Source organism: Ammospiza nelsoni, chromosome Z (assembly GCF_027579445.1).
Source record: "Ammospiza nelsoni isolate bAmmNel1 chromosome Z, bAmmNel1.pri, whole genome shotgun sequence".
Lineage (NCBI taxonomy): Eukaryota > Metazoa > Chordata > Aves > Passeriformes > Passerellidae > Ammospiza > Ammospiza nelsoni.
The window spans coordinates 55187077-55203024 of record NC_080669.1 but is presented as its reverse complement, the minus strand read 5'-3'; positions in this window follow the sequence as shown (position 1 = coordinate 55203024).

The window sequence follows — 15948 nt, the reverse complement described above, 5'->3', positions numbered from 1 at the left end:
ACTTAAAATAACTAGGCTATAAGAAATCAAAACTTGCTACTGTTAATATAATCCAAATTTTAAAAATAAGAGTAAATTGGAAACAACTTTGTTGCAGCCCATCACTGTAACTTGGAGTAAAATTGCAAATCCACAATCTTAGAGTATCTGTTTTAAAATGAGGTGAAGTGAGAATTGCCCACCTGTTCACAATGTGAGGATATTTGCACATATTCAAAATATGAGGAACTTACTGGGTTCCTTTAGTAGCTGGTGGATTTAGACTAATTTAGCTGATGCAGAAATCTGAATAGGTAAAATGCATGGAGCTATAGAAATACCTTCTTGTCTATTGCTGTGGGTGTGATGTGAATGAGTGTTAAAAGTGCATGTCTCCAAAGAGAGACTAAACAAGTTGTTTGGGGGGGAAAAAAACCCCAAGGGTTTTTAAACACATAGCAGCCACCTTCAGCATAGAATTCCCTAAAGCACAAATGGCTGAAGGCTGTCAGAATAAGCAAAGGAACACGACTCAGCAGGCATCCCTGCAAAGCTAGACAGCTGTCTACATTTGCTCCCCTTCTGAAACAGAACCTGAGCTAGACAGATCCACCGTAACCACCTTTTGTTCTTACATGACTGTAAACAGAGACCAGTTAAATGACTGCCATCTCAGGTGTAAACACCTGAAGTTCAGTCATCAATACCACTCTTCATGTCTGAGAGATAATTAATGTCTGTTGAATTTAATATTATCTGAGTGATGATTAAACTGTTGGATTCATATCTCTATATCTGAAATTCCATGCTTTGCACATCTTAGGGTTGAATTACATATTTTTATTTTGTTGTATTATGTCAAGTTCCTTCAGGTTTTTATCCTGCCTGTTTAAAAAACGATGGCTGAAGCATCCTCTGCTGTTACTAAGAATAGCTAAGAAATTATTTTTTGCTTTTTTCTTTCCTCCAGACTAGTAGTTTAGTTTGGTGTCAAAGTCCTGCCTATGTCTTGAAATTCCATTTGCTTTCTGAATGAGGCATAGATGCTACCAGTCAGTGCAACAGAAGCATGGAAAAAGTTGGGTGTAGTCAGTTCTGTTCAGGTACCCTCAAAAAAAGCATCTTCACATCAGTGCCTATCTTCAGATTTCAGGCTGATTAGGAAGCACAGAAGAGAGAAATTGCTGGCCCAATATTTGAAATCAAGTCTTTATTTTCCTGAAGAGAGCCAGAAGACCATAGGAAGATAATATAGGAATTTCTTTTCAGGAAGGGCAGATGATTTACTTTACCACCTGGTATTATTTGAAAAAAAAAGCCAAGATAATTTTTAGACCCACCTGTGCCTGCTTTCTATACACTGGAAAGCAGGTTATGAGGAAAAGCGGGAAACAAATACAATTACCACTTCTTCTGCTGATTTTTACATGTTAGAACAGGGTAGAAAATAATCAGCACCTGGCTCCACCACCCACCAATCACAGAATGCACCTTAGGAAATTGTTTCAATACCAGGTTTCACTTCTTGCCTCCTTTTCCCACACTACATGATGGCTTATCTTCAAAGCATTCCCATTTCACTATCTTCAGACAATTTTTTTGCAGGTGGAAAGCAGCTTTTTGTTTTTCCTCAGCTTTGATCGTTACCATATGGTCTTTCATACGTGCTCAGGGTCTCTTTCCAGGTTCACAATTTATTTTTGTCTCACTGGACCATTTTTCTGACCAGTTCTCTATACGAAAAACTACTCAAAGTGATGTGTTCTTGGAAGTATTCTGGGTTCCAGACAGAAACAGTTGTGTAGTGCCAGGGGCATAGATCAGTGGCCTGGCCTGGGGATGACTTATCAGGTAGGAGGCCTTATCTCAGAAGAATGTTAACCTAGGACACAAATACCCCATAACAGAAAACAAATGGTGTCACAGAAACAAAAATCCAGTTCTTATTGGCGCCTCCTGGGTCTTTTATTCTTTTCCATAGGCATTGCCTTAAAGATTCACAGTCAGTCTTTGAGTGATGTGGTTGTGTGTTCTCTATTCTGCTGCTGTGTTTGCTGGAGTTTGGAATTTCTTTTTTGGCCAGTGGGCTCAGCGTCCCACATTGGTGCACTTAAATGACCTTCACCATCTCCTGAGGGCATAAAATGGCAGTGTAGTCAACTGTCTCATCTGTGATTAGAATTACTAGTTGTGTCTAGGTTTTTGATTCTTTTAATCTGTAGCATATTGCTAATCTAGTAGCAGGCTAAATCAAAATTAGGTGTTGGTTTTAGGCGTCATTTTGATTTTTTTTCTTACCTATTACAGCCCTGCTGTTTGAGTTGTCAGCAATGTAAAAAGCTCTCTGAGTCTTGGCAGCTTGGAAATACTCTGCAAAAAATTAGGTAATATTGGGAAATGTTGATTTGTTGAAATCATTGTGATTTGGGGAAAGATTCAATCTGAAGTAATATTAGTTTTGAAATATTTTGCAGCCTGGGAATGATTTCAGATCAAAACCACTAAACATGCATGAGAGTAGCCAGTAGCAGGAAAATACAGTATCTGGGGAGGTGCAGTTAAGGGTGTGGCACATGCTGCTGCTACAACCCAGGTGAATTCCTTAAATGTTAGGCTACATAATTCCTCTTTTTGCTGACACAACACCCAGTTATTTACAGAAATAGGACTGTTCCAGAGAACAGTCCCTGACTTGACTGAAACAAAGAAATAGATACTGATGGGATACTTGCTCATCTTGTGTAGGAATGACCCAGGTCTGATTTGAAGCCAGAACTTCAGTTGTGGATCTTAATGTCTCCTAGGAAACTGCTGTGACTGTTAATGGCTGCACTTTATTTCTGTCTTACTATTTTTCTGTTTTTCTTTGCAAGGAACTTCAAAAGCTCCAGGTTTTATTTCCAGACAAGGTCCTCAGGGATAATATTTCCCCACCCACTTCTAATTAATTTAGAGTATCTTCTTTGCCAGATCACAGACAGAATATGCTGCCTCACAATTCTCTGCCAAAATCTTGGCTTAGAAAGAAAAAGAAATCCAATTTCTAACCCCGTCTTACTGAAGTGAATTTGTAAACTTTGGCTGTCAGAGCATCAATAGCAATCAGTTAAACTTGCTTCAATTTTAAAGAAGTCCCTGGGCAATAATAACCTGAATCTGAGAATATTTAATCATGTGACATTTGTTTCTCTTGAAGCCAAATTTTGTCTTTGTTATGTGCAAGTGTTTCTGGCCTGGCATCCTGGTTCAGAGACTAAAACATTCTAGCATATCAGGTGGAACAGTCCTCTTGCAGTATATATAAGGCTGTTCTCACAACCTTCACCTGCAGTGATGCTGATAAAAAGATTTGCTATCTTACATTCATCCAAATAAGCTCTCCTGCTGTTTCCCTGAGTAGTCTGAGCAAGTTTAAAGGTTTCTTTGTGCTTAATTTAGCAGCTATTAGTCCAGCTTCTTATAGTCTCAAAAGCATTACTGTGTGTACATTCTGCAGTTATTGAGCCCTTAATGTACTTAGCATTACAGGTGAAATGTACAGGGACTGGTTTTTAACTCTTTTTGTTTCTTAAATCTTTGTGTGAATATATAATTCTTCATGAGCATTTTGATTCGACTTTTTGAAAACCAAGAGAAGTTCACCTTTCCTTAATTCCAAACAAAATTTCTCCTTAAAGCAGTTATAGTTTTTTATGTCAATAACTTCATTACTATTAAGAAAATCTCTCCTCTGAAGACAAGCTGAGAGAGTCAGGGTTGCACAGTCTGGAGAAGACCTTGGGAATACCTTAGAACAGCCTTTCAATACCTAAAGGGAGCCTACAGGAAAGCTGGTGAAGCACTTTTCACATGGGTGTGTAATGATTGGACAAAGGGAAATGACTTCAAACAGAAAAAGAGTAGGCTTAGATTGAATATTTGGAAAAAATTCATTACTCTGAGGGTTGCCTGGAGAGGTTGTGGCTGCCCCATTCCTGGAGGGGTTAAATACCAGACTGGATGGGACTTTGAGCAGCCTAGTCTAGTGAAAGGTGTACTGGCAGGGTTGGAACTAGATGATCTTTAATGTCCCTTCTAACCCAAACCATTCTATGGTTAGAACACTTTACAGTTATTTGGATCTTATTAAAATATTCCCAGCCCTGATTGAGGTAACTGGCTTTGTTGAAAGAGAGAACGAACAAACTATTTTGCAAGCAGTACTACAGATTTTCTCCCAAAATGAACCCATATGGATTGCTAACTCAAATACTCTATGTTAACAGATAGCTAAATGAGAACCTTCTCCCCAGTCAGATAAAGATTTACTTCATAAAAGCTTCTGCAACTTCTTTTGGAAATATTCCCATCTTTGGAGTATGCACTATGCCACCTGTTTATGTATTTATGAAACGCTGCTCCCTGCGGGACAAGTCTGGGTTGTATGCTTATTTTGATAAAGCACTACTTTAATCTTCAGACACTAAGTAATTACCTCCTGCTAATGAAGTTATGTCCAGAAGTAGAATATATTATACCTTTTCCCTCTCATTTCAATTTCTCCAAATTAACTGCTCATTGTATTGTATACATGTAGGCAGCATGCTGCTATTTCAAAGCTTTAAACAGAATTATAAACAAAGGAGATATCTGGGACTCCACTGAAGACCATCTAACAACTCAGGACAAAGTATTCTGTCTGTGCATTTGTGGCATGTGTGCAACAGGTGAAGAGTCACTGCACAAACTGGTGCTATAAAACAGTGATCATCAGAGCAACAGTGGAGTGTCCTTAGAGTGAGTGTTTGTGTGTTTGTGTGTTTCACTGTTGGTACCTTGCAGATGCTAATCCAGTGATAGGAAGTGATGTTTGTCATCCAGCTAAATAAAGATTGAAATGCTGCTTAATCAAATAAGCTTATGTTCAGATGTTTCCCTAAGGGTGTCCAACTGGTTTGATGTCTGCATACTGTTAGCCAGCTCTTGGTATTCTCTCTACATCCCATCCCATTTTATCCACAGCTGAGCTGTAATTCCAAGTAGACGATATCATAATAACAACTAAGGATGCATAACTTACTGTTCTTTCTGGGATCTTCACAAGTCTGCTTAGTGAATGGATGTCATATTAGTTCCAGCAGGGTGGTTCAGAGTAGTTTCCCAAGACTGATCCTTTCTTGAATAACTGTTCAGGTTAGTCAGTATGTTCAACAGAAAATTCGTAATATATTGTGAAGTGTTTTTAGCTCTGGAATTTCTCACATTCAAGGGAAAACAGGATTTCCTTTTGCTATGTGTGTGGCAGCATCATCAAGGTGCTGATGAATACATAGAATGAGCTGAGTTAGTAGAAGTGACTGTTCTTCCTCCAAAATGTCTCACTCATCATAAATCTAATTGTAGAACTAAAGGTTGCCTTTATACATCTGGAAGCAATAAAAGAAGTGTCCTGTACTCTCCAAGTGTCAAGACAAAGGATAGGAGGTGGTGAATGACACCTTAGAAAGCTGAGCAGGGACCCTACTGCACACTGTCCAATCTTTTACATTGCTTTCAGAATGGTACCAGAAAATATCAGTGATAAGTAAGTTGCTGAGATGTTTTTTATGCCCTCTGGCATAGAAGACTATGACTCTGACCTCACATCTTCAAAATCATTCTCCAAAGACCAAATCTGGATATATTGCCAACATGCCTATATGCTGAATTTAGAATGGAAACCTAGATGAAGTGATTATTACAAACCTGCATCCCCAGAAGCTAGAACTTACTCTTCTAGCTGATCAATTGGTGAATTAGAGTTTAGGAGATTACAAGAGAATTAAGAGTGCCTACATTACAAAAAACCTAAACATCTCCTCTGCAAACTCCACATTTGCAGAATGTTCAGGCAAAGGACATATGGAGCAGTTCACTATGCTTAAAGTTCTTTAGGACATCAAACATTTTCCAGCTCATCACACTCACAGAGGTTTAACAACTCTTTGGTGAACTTAAATAATAAGAATCACAAGTCTTGAGGGACCTGGAATTAATCACAGCCAACCATGGATATATATTTTGCTGTTGTCTACAAAAAGATCTTCCGTAAATGCAGATTCAGTGTAAAGGAAAAACAAGAAGAAACCAAACAAAAATACCACACTATCTACCATGGAGGATAATACGTGAGAGTAAAATTGGGAAAATTAAACATGCCACCCTTGTCCCAACCATGGCATTAGCAATAGGAGATAATTTTTAAGAGAAACTGCCTAGTGGATCTAGAAAGTAAGCACTGCCTAACCCCATGTATAAAGGCAGAAAACAGACAGGATTGTTAACTCCATTATGAAAACAGGATAGGAACCTCTATGACTACAGATCTGACAATCAAGGTCCTCTTTGGACCTCTTTGATCAGAAGCAGGCAAGGGGTTTTTTTCAATATCATGAAAATACTAGTAAATTCTGCCCCAGTATCCCATCACTTTCTGTGGCCATTTTCTGATGCTTTCAAAGAAAGTAACCCTGTCTACCTTCATTCCCCAAAAGCCAAATTATACACTGAAGGCAAATGTAAATCTGGCCCCTGCAGGTAAACAGCTGGCAGCATTAAAGTATTTAAAACATGGTACAAAAAAGGTATATGGAAATGCAGTCTCCTTTCAAGGCTCTGCTACAGATACAAGAAGTTAACCACTCAAAGATATAAATCACAAGTTTTAAATTTGAACAACAGGATCACTTATATCCTGTCATCAAGTCCCACTTACACACTTGTGAGTTGCTAGCATAAAATATTTTATTCCTTTTGGTCATTATTTCAAATGCTACTCCAGAATGGCTTATCTTCAAAACTCTAGTCTTATTTACAGACTAGTGTTATTTATAACCAGTTTATACAAATTTCCACTTAGATGCTTTAACCAATATTCCCTCTCTGGTAAGAGCTTTCTGAATTAAAATAACTAATCAGATTCCTTTTTAGGATTTGATTACAAACTAAGCACATCAAACTCTTTCTTTAATCTCTTCTCAGGCCAATGGCTTGTCATTTGCCAAATCCTTTTGGTAGCCATTGCTTTAATTTCTTTTATACATAAATCATGCCCAATGCAAAGTCAAAACATAGAATGGGAATTATGATTGGTTGTTGTCATTGAGCTGATGAAACGTGTTTCTGCCACAAAGTGCAGTTAACCCTAACCAGCATTTGATAAGGTATGAAAGATCACAGCCTAAGAATTTTCTCAGAAGTAGAAGGTGTCATAAATTTGGCAGTGACTTGCAGATCAGATTCTGAAGTGGAGAGTCTGGAATACCAGTCTGGTCAATCTGTTAAATGAAGACACTGAAAATTTTCAGCTAAAAACTGGGAAAAATAAATTGCTGCTCTGATTTTTATTGTTAAGGAAGGAATCTGTAACTCATTAACAAGTTGCAATCAAACATGGAATTGATTGAGTAGTTTTTAACTGCCTTCTGATGGCACTGAAGTACTTTGAGTTTAGTAGTTTTATTTCAATGTGTGAGACATGTCCAGAGGCTAGAACAAATAAATACATACATAAATAAAACAGATAGCCATTTAGAGCATTGGAAGTGCCAAGGGTAGGTCTCCATTTTCACTTTCTTTATTGAGTTGGTATTTTTTTCCCAATAAAATTCTATCATCAATTGTCCTGAAAGTGTTGTCACCTCTCTCTACAAACTTTGCCTTATAAACTTCAAAACAGCAAGTAAAGAGTCAACTGAATATAGTCAATAAATAACAAATGGGAGTTGTTTTCCTACTAGAACAGTGCCAGTGGTGATGATTGGTCTACTAGTATTTACTTTCCATTTGCAACACAGTTTGCCAATCTGATGATTATTTGTGTGTAGTCACAAATAAGATAGATGAAGGAGAAAGGGAAGTTATTCATCAGGAGTGCAAACTGCAATGTGACAGGAGTCAATGTATATCAGGATCACAACTGTTGAAACAAATGCTGATTTGCTAGGCCCAAATTGTTTAGGAAAGGCAAAGTGTTAAGATATTCCTTTGATAGCTTTACTGTTCTGGTCCTTATTTAAGGTCTGAAGAAAGAAATATGCATTATAAAAAGTGTAAACTTTACTTGAAAGCATACTTCCTTAGTCACTTAACAGCAACTTAGAGCTAAGAACACCACCATAACTAAATATGTAGGTTTCAGTGAAATTAATACTAACAATTCACTTAAAGCATCCAGCTGCCTGTTTCCAGTGGATAAAAGGCTTTACTTTCCTCCACAACAGTAGCAACAACTTTCTTCTAAAAGAAGCCAAGTACATAAACAAAGTAAATTTTCATCAAATTTTCATTCCAATCCAGGCAAAGTTCCGGTTTTGTCAGACTGCCAAACAGTATGTGAGCTTTAACTCGAAATTCCAAAGTTCTGTGACAAAATTTATTCTTTGAACTTGTTAGTTTTTAAAAACTTACAACAGTAATATCCTGAACAGGTTACTATGTACTACCTGGCTATTTTAATTAGCTGCTCTACTTTACCGTTCTAGGAGCTTTAAATGCACTGTCATATAATTTCTTGAGGTAGTTTTTTTACAGAAGGAGATGCCAGGTGAGATAGGTAGATATTATAGTTTGGATAAGGGAAGGGAAGAGGAACATGGGTGAATGATTAGACTTGATAATCTTGAAAGTCTTTTCCAACCTAAACAATTCTATGAATTGCTGAGACTTGGCTGTGTCCACAAGACATTCCATTCCATCCTGGCATTGAAGTGGATTTGGAAACTACCTCTCAACCAGATGGCATTTGCAACACTTTTGTTTTGTTTGTCCATGTTTTCAAAATTGTATCAAGAAATCAAATGTTTGCTTATCACAGATGTATTAAACCTGCACATTTCAAAGTTTCATGGTACTGACACTGGCAACTTTGGAAGACAATGAGAAAGAAATGCGTGATGAAGTAGGAATGCACAGAAAAACAATTTTTCTTTTTTAACTGAAATGCAGGGGCTCTTTTTTGCCACAAAATGGTGGGTTAGAGTGTTTCAGTGAAGAGGAACTATTGCTCCTTGCACAGGAAGAGCTGTTGGAGGGAGATTAATTATCTGAGTTGTCAGAAATAACAACCCTTGACTATCATATGAAATAGCAGCATACAAACAATGGAAATAAAAAGATAAGAATAAAATGGCAGTGTGTTAGCTAACCAATCCTCTGTGCTCTGCCAAAGTCCCCATTGTCATTAAGGGCAGACTGAAGGATTCCAGAAGTGAGACAAAACTGTGCAGATGAAATCCTTAAAAGAGGGCATGACTTGCTGTTCATTGTTGAATGATGGAGTTGCTGCTGTGTTTTTGAACATGGTATCTTAAAGAGCATTCAGAGCTGGTAGACTAAGAGAAAGTGTATTCATCTTGTTGCCTTTACACCATCTGCCAAAATAGCATCTGGCCTAAGCCATCGAGACAGCCCTGCCTTTCAAAACACCAACAAGCATTATTTTCTTTATGCCTTTCATGTGTGATTAAAATGGAGTTGTTGGTACTATGGGCCATGATAACTTCTCAGCAAGCCCCATTCCAGAAAAAGATAGAATGATGCTGTAGTGAAAAACAGACCCTGTGAGTGCTTTCTCCATGGCAGGGAGCAAGACCCATGCTTTCAATCCAGCATGGTAAACCAGTGAATACAAAAAGCAATATTAACTCAGCTGAGCGCTGGCTGTCACTTGTGTTCTTTTCCACCTGGTGTTTTTTATTGCTGGGTGTATCTGCTGCCTTTGTCATGAGGCATGGCAGAAGCTTATGGCAAGATAAAGTGACCTAAATTACCCAGGCAAGGATCACTCTAAATGTATTTAATTCTTAACGTGAAAGAATCCACATGCCAGTCCACATTATTGTTGTTAAGTACTTGTCAGGTGAACAAGATTAAGAAAAGGTCCATGGCAAAGATCATCCTCGTAAAAAGAGGAATTCATCAATAGCTCTAGGCTGAACAAAATTCCTGTAGGCTGAGCAAACTCAGAACATAGGGTGCCTCTTACCCAGGAGACTGTTCCCAGCAGAGCTCTATAAAGCTTACTCAGTCTTTGACATTGTGCCTCAAATGGAGACTGTAACCTTGCAGAGGTCTGCAAGAACTGAGGCAACATGTAACACATTTCCATAGACTTGGGTTTTTTTAAGGCATAAATGTTTCAGCCAGTTGCTCTGCATTGTGCAATAGCTATCTCCGGGGATTTCAGTGGCTGTCCCAGAACTTGCACAGAGCAGCATTAAGCAAGATGCACTTCACATTAGGGAGTCAGAAGGTAATGGGTATTTTCTACACTCCAGTGTTTAACAACAAATTATCCTCATCCTGATATTATCTGTATAATGAATAGTCTCTTCTCTTCTTGTTTTTTCAGTACTGTTTTTTAAAGCCTCCATTGTCTGACATACTTACTTACAAGTCTACTACAAAACTTCCTGTTGAATGCCCTGCCAGTGTACAAAACCAATACAAGGAGGAGCTTGTCATGGTTTCTGGAATTAAAATCCACTTCCTCAGAAGTAAACCAAGATGCTGCTAAAGAAGTCTCAACAAATGCTCTTTAGTCTTTGAACTGGCAATATGTAACAATTAAAACAGGCATGATTACTCAGTAGGAAGATGTACAATACTCATAAAATAAAATACCCTTGGGCAGGGAGAGGCATATTTCTTTGACATACTTTGAAAAAAGCAGACATATAATTCAGGTCTATTATTTTATGCGGCTATACTACTACATTACTGCTGTACTGCAGATAAGTTGTGATTTCTAAATAAGGCAGTAATTGAAACCTGTGTGTAGAATATGAATCCTGTGTGTATTCTTGAACACATCACCACTACATGTCTCCACTACACAGACACAGAGAATTCCACTTTACCAAGACAATAATGTCAATTTACTCTTCTATTAGAAAATACGTCCAACGTGAAAATTGAAGTTTTGTTGTAGCTTCTGGCTCCTGTAATGCAATATACAGTAGTTGCTCTGAAACCCCAGTCGTTGTAGCTCTGAGTTGTCTTTCTTTTATTACTTTGCACAAGCTCTCTCCTAGAACTGTAAGGAGAGGAGGGGTTAGAAATGTAAACAAAAAATGAAGTGGTCAAGGATACCTATACAGGTACATCTATTTTCAAGTCCAGACTTCAGTTTTGACTCTCAGTGTTAGACAGACTGCTAGTTTTTATTCATTTGGTGGTCCACAGCTCCTGTTTGTATCACTGTTGCAGTGGAATAACAGAAAATGTAACTATTTCCATATTGGCTGAGAAAGACTATTTAAGACTTCTAAAATAGAATTTACAATACAAATAAATAAAAAGTATTACCAGCAAAATTAGATTGGAGCTAAGAATTCCAAAGAGCCCATAAAGTAAAACAGTTCATGAAAAATCAAAAATATTTTTTTAAATCTGGTAGTAAAAGGATGTTAAAATCCAGCTGAATATATGATTGGAGAAATTTAAAACTCTATTGGATATTCTGTGTGTTGTCTTCCTGCCTCTTTTGGGTGCTTATCTTGCTGGCTTTGAAACAACAGTCTTATTTGACTAAATACATCTCTGTGAATCACAGGAAGCCCTTAAGGTTCATAAAGATAAAATAAACAACCTGACTCTGTTCCACACTCCCCAAAATGCTTCACAGCAGATCAAAATGGTCTAATACTAAATTTCAAAATGCCAAATAGGTTTGTAAGTCGATCTAGATTTTTTCCAGCAGAATTATGCTCGTTTTCCCAGAGTTCTTTTATACTCAAGCCTCTGCATGGGTATAAAAGCAGTAGGAGGTCCTCTAGATCAGTTACTCATTATGTAACCTCATGCAACACAGATTAATAGGTATCCTAATTTTTTTCAACCTTCAAGCATTAAAAGAAACCCTTTCAGAGAAACAGACAGCACACGAATAATTTTATTCTTTTCATTGGCAGACTCATGACTTTCATTTTTCTGTTGGACTCTGAGATTGTAAGGAAAATTCAGTTTCCCTTTCTTTATACTGTGTGTATATGAATGTCAGGGATCAAACTTCCTTTGAGCTTTTCAACAGAGAATGAAATGTTATTGGAACATATTGCCCTAAGAATCATTGCAAGAACATGATGATCCCCAATAGAAACGAGTATTAATGATCTTGCAGTGTTTCTAAATATTTTCTTCTGCCAAAAGTTTACTTATGTTTTCCTGATACTGAAATGGAAAACATTGCTGAATTTAATAAATACTTAGATTAGATGTTAAACTTACCCTCATTTTCACTTACTCATCTCTGAGTTGGTCTGTTCCAAGGAATGATTGCTGGCAATTGTTTAATACATCAGTTATTGCAGTATTATACATTAGATAATAACTTCACCTTATCAGGAAAACACATCTCTGAATCTCTTGATCCGCTGAGGGGTGATAATTGGATTTTTTTTAAACACTAGAAGGAGACTGAGAATAAAGTAGTAATTTAGCTCTTTCCAAGCTATTTTTGTGCTTCTGGAAAAGTAGTGTGGGTTTCAACAGATCATTTTGGTTAAAGCAAGATCCTTTTAGTCACAGATTACAGCTTTAGATTAAATAGTTTTATTTTTTTAAGACAAATGTGTCTGAACTCTGCGTATGTAGAAATACTAAATAAAAAGGAATTGAAGAAAGACAGAGGCAGGAATGTGATGAACTTTTTTTCTTCACCTTGGAATCTCTAGTTGCTTTTTATTAATGCAACAGAGATCCAGGAAGGATAAACTGGTGGAAATGGATTATAATGGTCAGAAGAACCCAGAAGAATACTGAAGAGTGGCTGTAAAGCTGCCCCATGGAAAAGAAGCTGGGGGTGCTGGTGGCAGCAGGTGAACATGAGGCAGGCTGTGCCCAGGGGGCCAAGAAGGCCAATGGCATCCTGGCCTGGATCAGCAATGCTGTGGCCAGCAGGGCCAGGGCAGGGATTGTCCCCCTGTGCTGGGCCCTGCTGAGGCCACACCTCCAGTGCTGTGTCCAGGGCTGGGCCCTCACTGCAGGAAAGGCCCTGAGGGGCTGGAGAGAGCCCAGAGAAGGGCAATGGAGCTGGGGCAGGGTCTGGGGCACAAGTGCTGTGAGGAGCAGCTGAGGGAGCTGGGGGTGTTTATCCTGGAGAAAAGGAGGCTCAGGGGGGACCTTATCACTCTCTACAGCTGCCTGAAAGGAGGCTGTGGCCGGGTGGAGGTTGGCCTCCACTGCCAAGTAATAGGTGATAGGATGAAAGGAAGTGGTCTTAAGCTGTGCCAGGGGAGGTTTAAATAGAAATTTAGGAAAAATTTCTTCATTGAGAGAATTTTCAATTCAAGATGCCAAGATGCCTAGGGAAGTGGTGGAGTTACCCTACCTGGAGGTACTTAAAAGGCATGTAGATATGGTACTTGGGAGCATGGTTTGGTGTTAGGCTTGGCCATGCTGGGCTAACAGTTATACTCATAACCACTATGTGAAGATGATGTCAGGGGTGGGGGGGGGGGTGTCGCCACCTGTTTTTTTCAGGCAGGAATGTGCATGGAAATTTAGCAAGAATATTGTTTCCAAAATGCTGCGATGCCATAGGATTTCACAGAAGTACCACTTAAGGCTGTGCATCAGGAAGGTCTTGTGTCCTTAATTAGCATAGTCTAGCAGGCACAAACCTCATGTTTGACTTATGCCTATAAAAAAAGATTATGCTGTGAAGAAATACAACTCCAGTAACTGAGAGGAAAAGCACTGGAGCTTAAACCCCTTGGTAGATGATGAAAGGCTTGAATGGAAATGGAGATGAGAGAAGACCAGGGCAATTCGCAGTACTAAAGTAGTTACAACTATGGAGGGGTGTGACATAATGTGAGTTTAGATGCCATAAGGGCTATAAACAGATCAGTTATCCTTAACTGGGAAGATAAACCAGACAGGAAAACAAACAAAAAAAAAAATAGAACAACAGGCAGGAAAATAGAGTAGGAAAAGGACATGGGCGACATAAAGGTGGAAAAAAAAGAAAAAGGTAGGAGAGAAATCTTGTTTTAAAAGGAGGCAACTGATAACAGCATATTTTTCACTCTGGGGTGGGGAGGCAGTTTGAAAGGTGGGGAGTATGGTGAAGAGTGTGCATAGGAAAAGGAACTGAAGAGAGATATTTAGGGGAGACATTTTTAAGGTCATTCGTGTCTGTATATTGGCAGTAATCCATTGTGGAGAACAGACAGCTACTGTAGTTGTTAGTAAAGATAAATGTCATTGAATTATAGATGAACATAATGGAAAACTTCATGTGTAGCCATTGTGTAAAATTAGGAGTGGGACATACTGGCTGTGTGGGCTTGGTAAATGCCAGGTGCATGGGTGAGTCGTGAGCATTGGGAAAGAGTGCCTTATTCAAGTGGTCTATTCAGTTCTAACACCAGTACTGTAATGTCATTATTTTTTTTAATGCTCTGTCTGCTGAATACAAACCAAAGAATAGTAAACACTAAGTGCCTTAGTGACTATCTCAGCACGTCCATATATTTCTGCTTGCATGTTCACTGCAATGCCAGAAGGGAAATAACTCACCTTTAATGTGGTGATTGGTCATAAAGTCCTCTGTAATCACACCTGCTAACTACATGACGTGACACTGCACTGGGTCACGATACACAACATGCTATCCAGTCTTAACCAGTCATTCTGAGGTTACAACTGAATAAGTATTAAAATCTTTATCTCTTCTGACATACAAAATTTCCTTACCTAAAGTGCATTATTTTTGCATATATATGAACATTTACTTGCCAGTAGTCTGGAAAAAGTCATAGGGGAGGTGTTTCTCCCTCTATGCCTGTGCATACAGCTGTTACTTTCCAAGTACTATTTTCAGCCTGTTCTCATCTTTGGCTGTTTTCCCCTCACACTATTCTTTATACCACATACTATTTGTCCTTCTGCATGTATGTTTGAGAATGACACAGCCACTTTTCCAGGAACTTGATTCTTCTGTCATAACCATTAAATGTATTAATACCCCATTTGCTGCACATTGCACTGCCTTAATACAGAATTCAATTGACAAATGTTACCATGAGTTGTGCCTTATGTGAAAAATGACCAACTGAAACAACTGGCCCACTCAGACAGGAGATTGATAAAGAGCAGTTGGAGAATTAACTACACTCAGCTAGCCATTAAAGGCAGAATTCTATAAAAAAAATGGAGGCCTGTTCTATACAAACATAGCTTAAGAACCCAAACATATTGAAACATACTCACTAGCAGCATGCTTACAGCAGTAACTGAAAAGCTGTTATATTTTCTAATGCAGTTTCTGCATGTTTAAGTAAAATACATCTGGTTTAACAGTAGCTAGTAAGGAGAAACAAGGAGTAACCTAGATTGCGTTAGTAAAAAGTTCCTCTTAAATTCCTTTAAAATAAAAACTCTACAAACTAAATCATATCGCTTCATTTTGCTGTAACAGCACAGAGAGAGAATTGCAAATAATGTTCAGGAGTGCATAGCTTAGAGGTAGTATGTCCCCCTCTCTAACATTCAAGGTGAAATATCTTGTAGATATTTCCAAGGTGCATCTACCAGGTTAGGATGCAAGTAAACATTCCCTGCAGACTGACTATGGCCACCTCCTCCTGGCACTCCTTCCTCCTGGTGACAGAACAGCCCTTGTTTAAGACTTGAAATCATTTTACTTTGCAGCTCCTCCCTGACCATTTCTGCTTGGCTTCAATTCTGCTTGAAAGTGAGAAAGGGGATAGTGGTATGTGATTTGGGTAGAGGCATACATCTTCCATGACTCTCACTCTCTGATTTATGGTAGACACAAATCCACTGTCCCTATGCCTATGATTGTCAGATATTGAAATATCACTTGTAGAAAAGGGATTTCTAGAACATAGAAAGGGATTTCTAGAGCATAGAAAAGTAAGCACTACAATTATATTATTATAGCAAAAAGGGGGAGGGAGATGCCGCCTCAATATAGGGAAATTC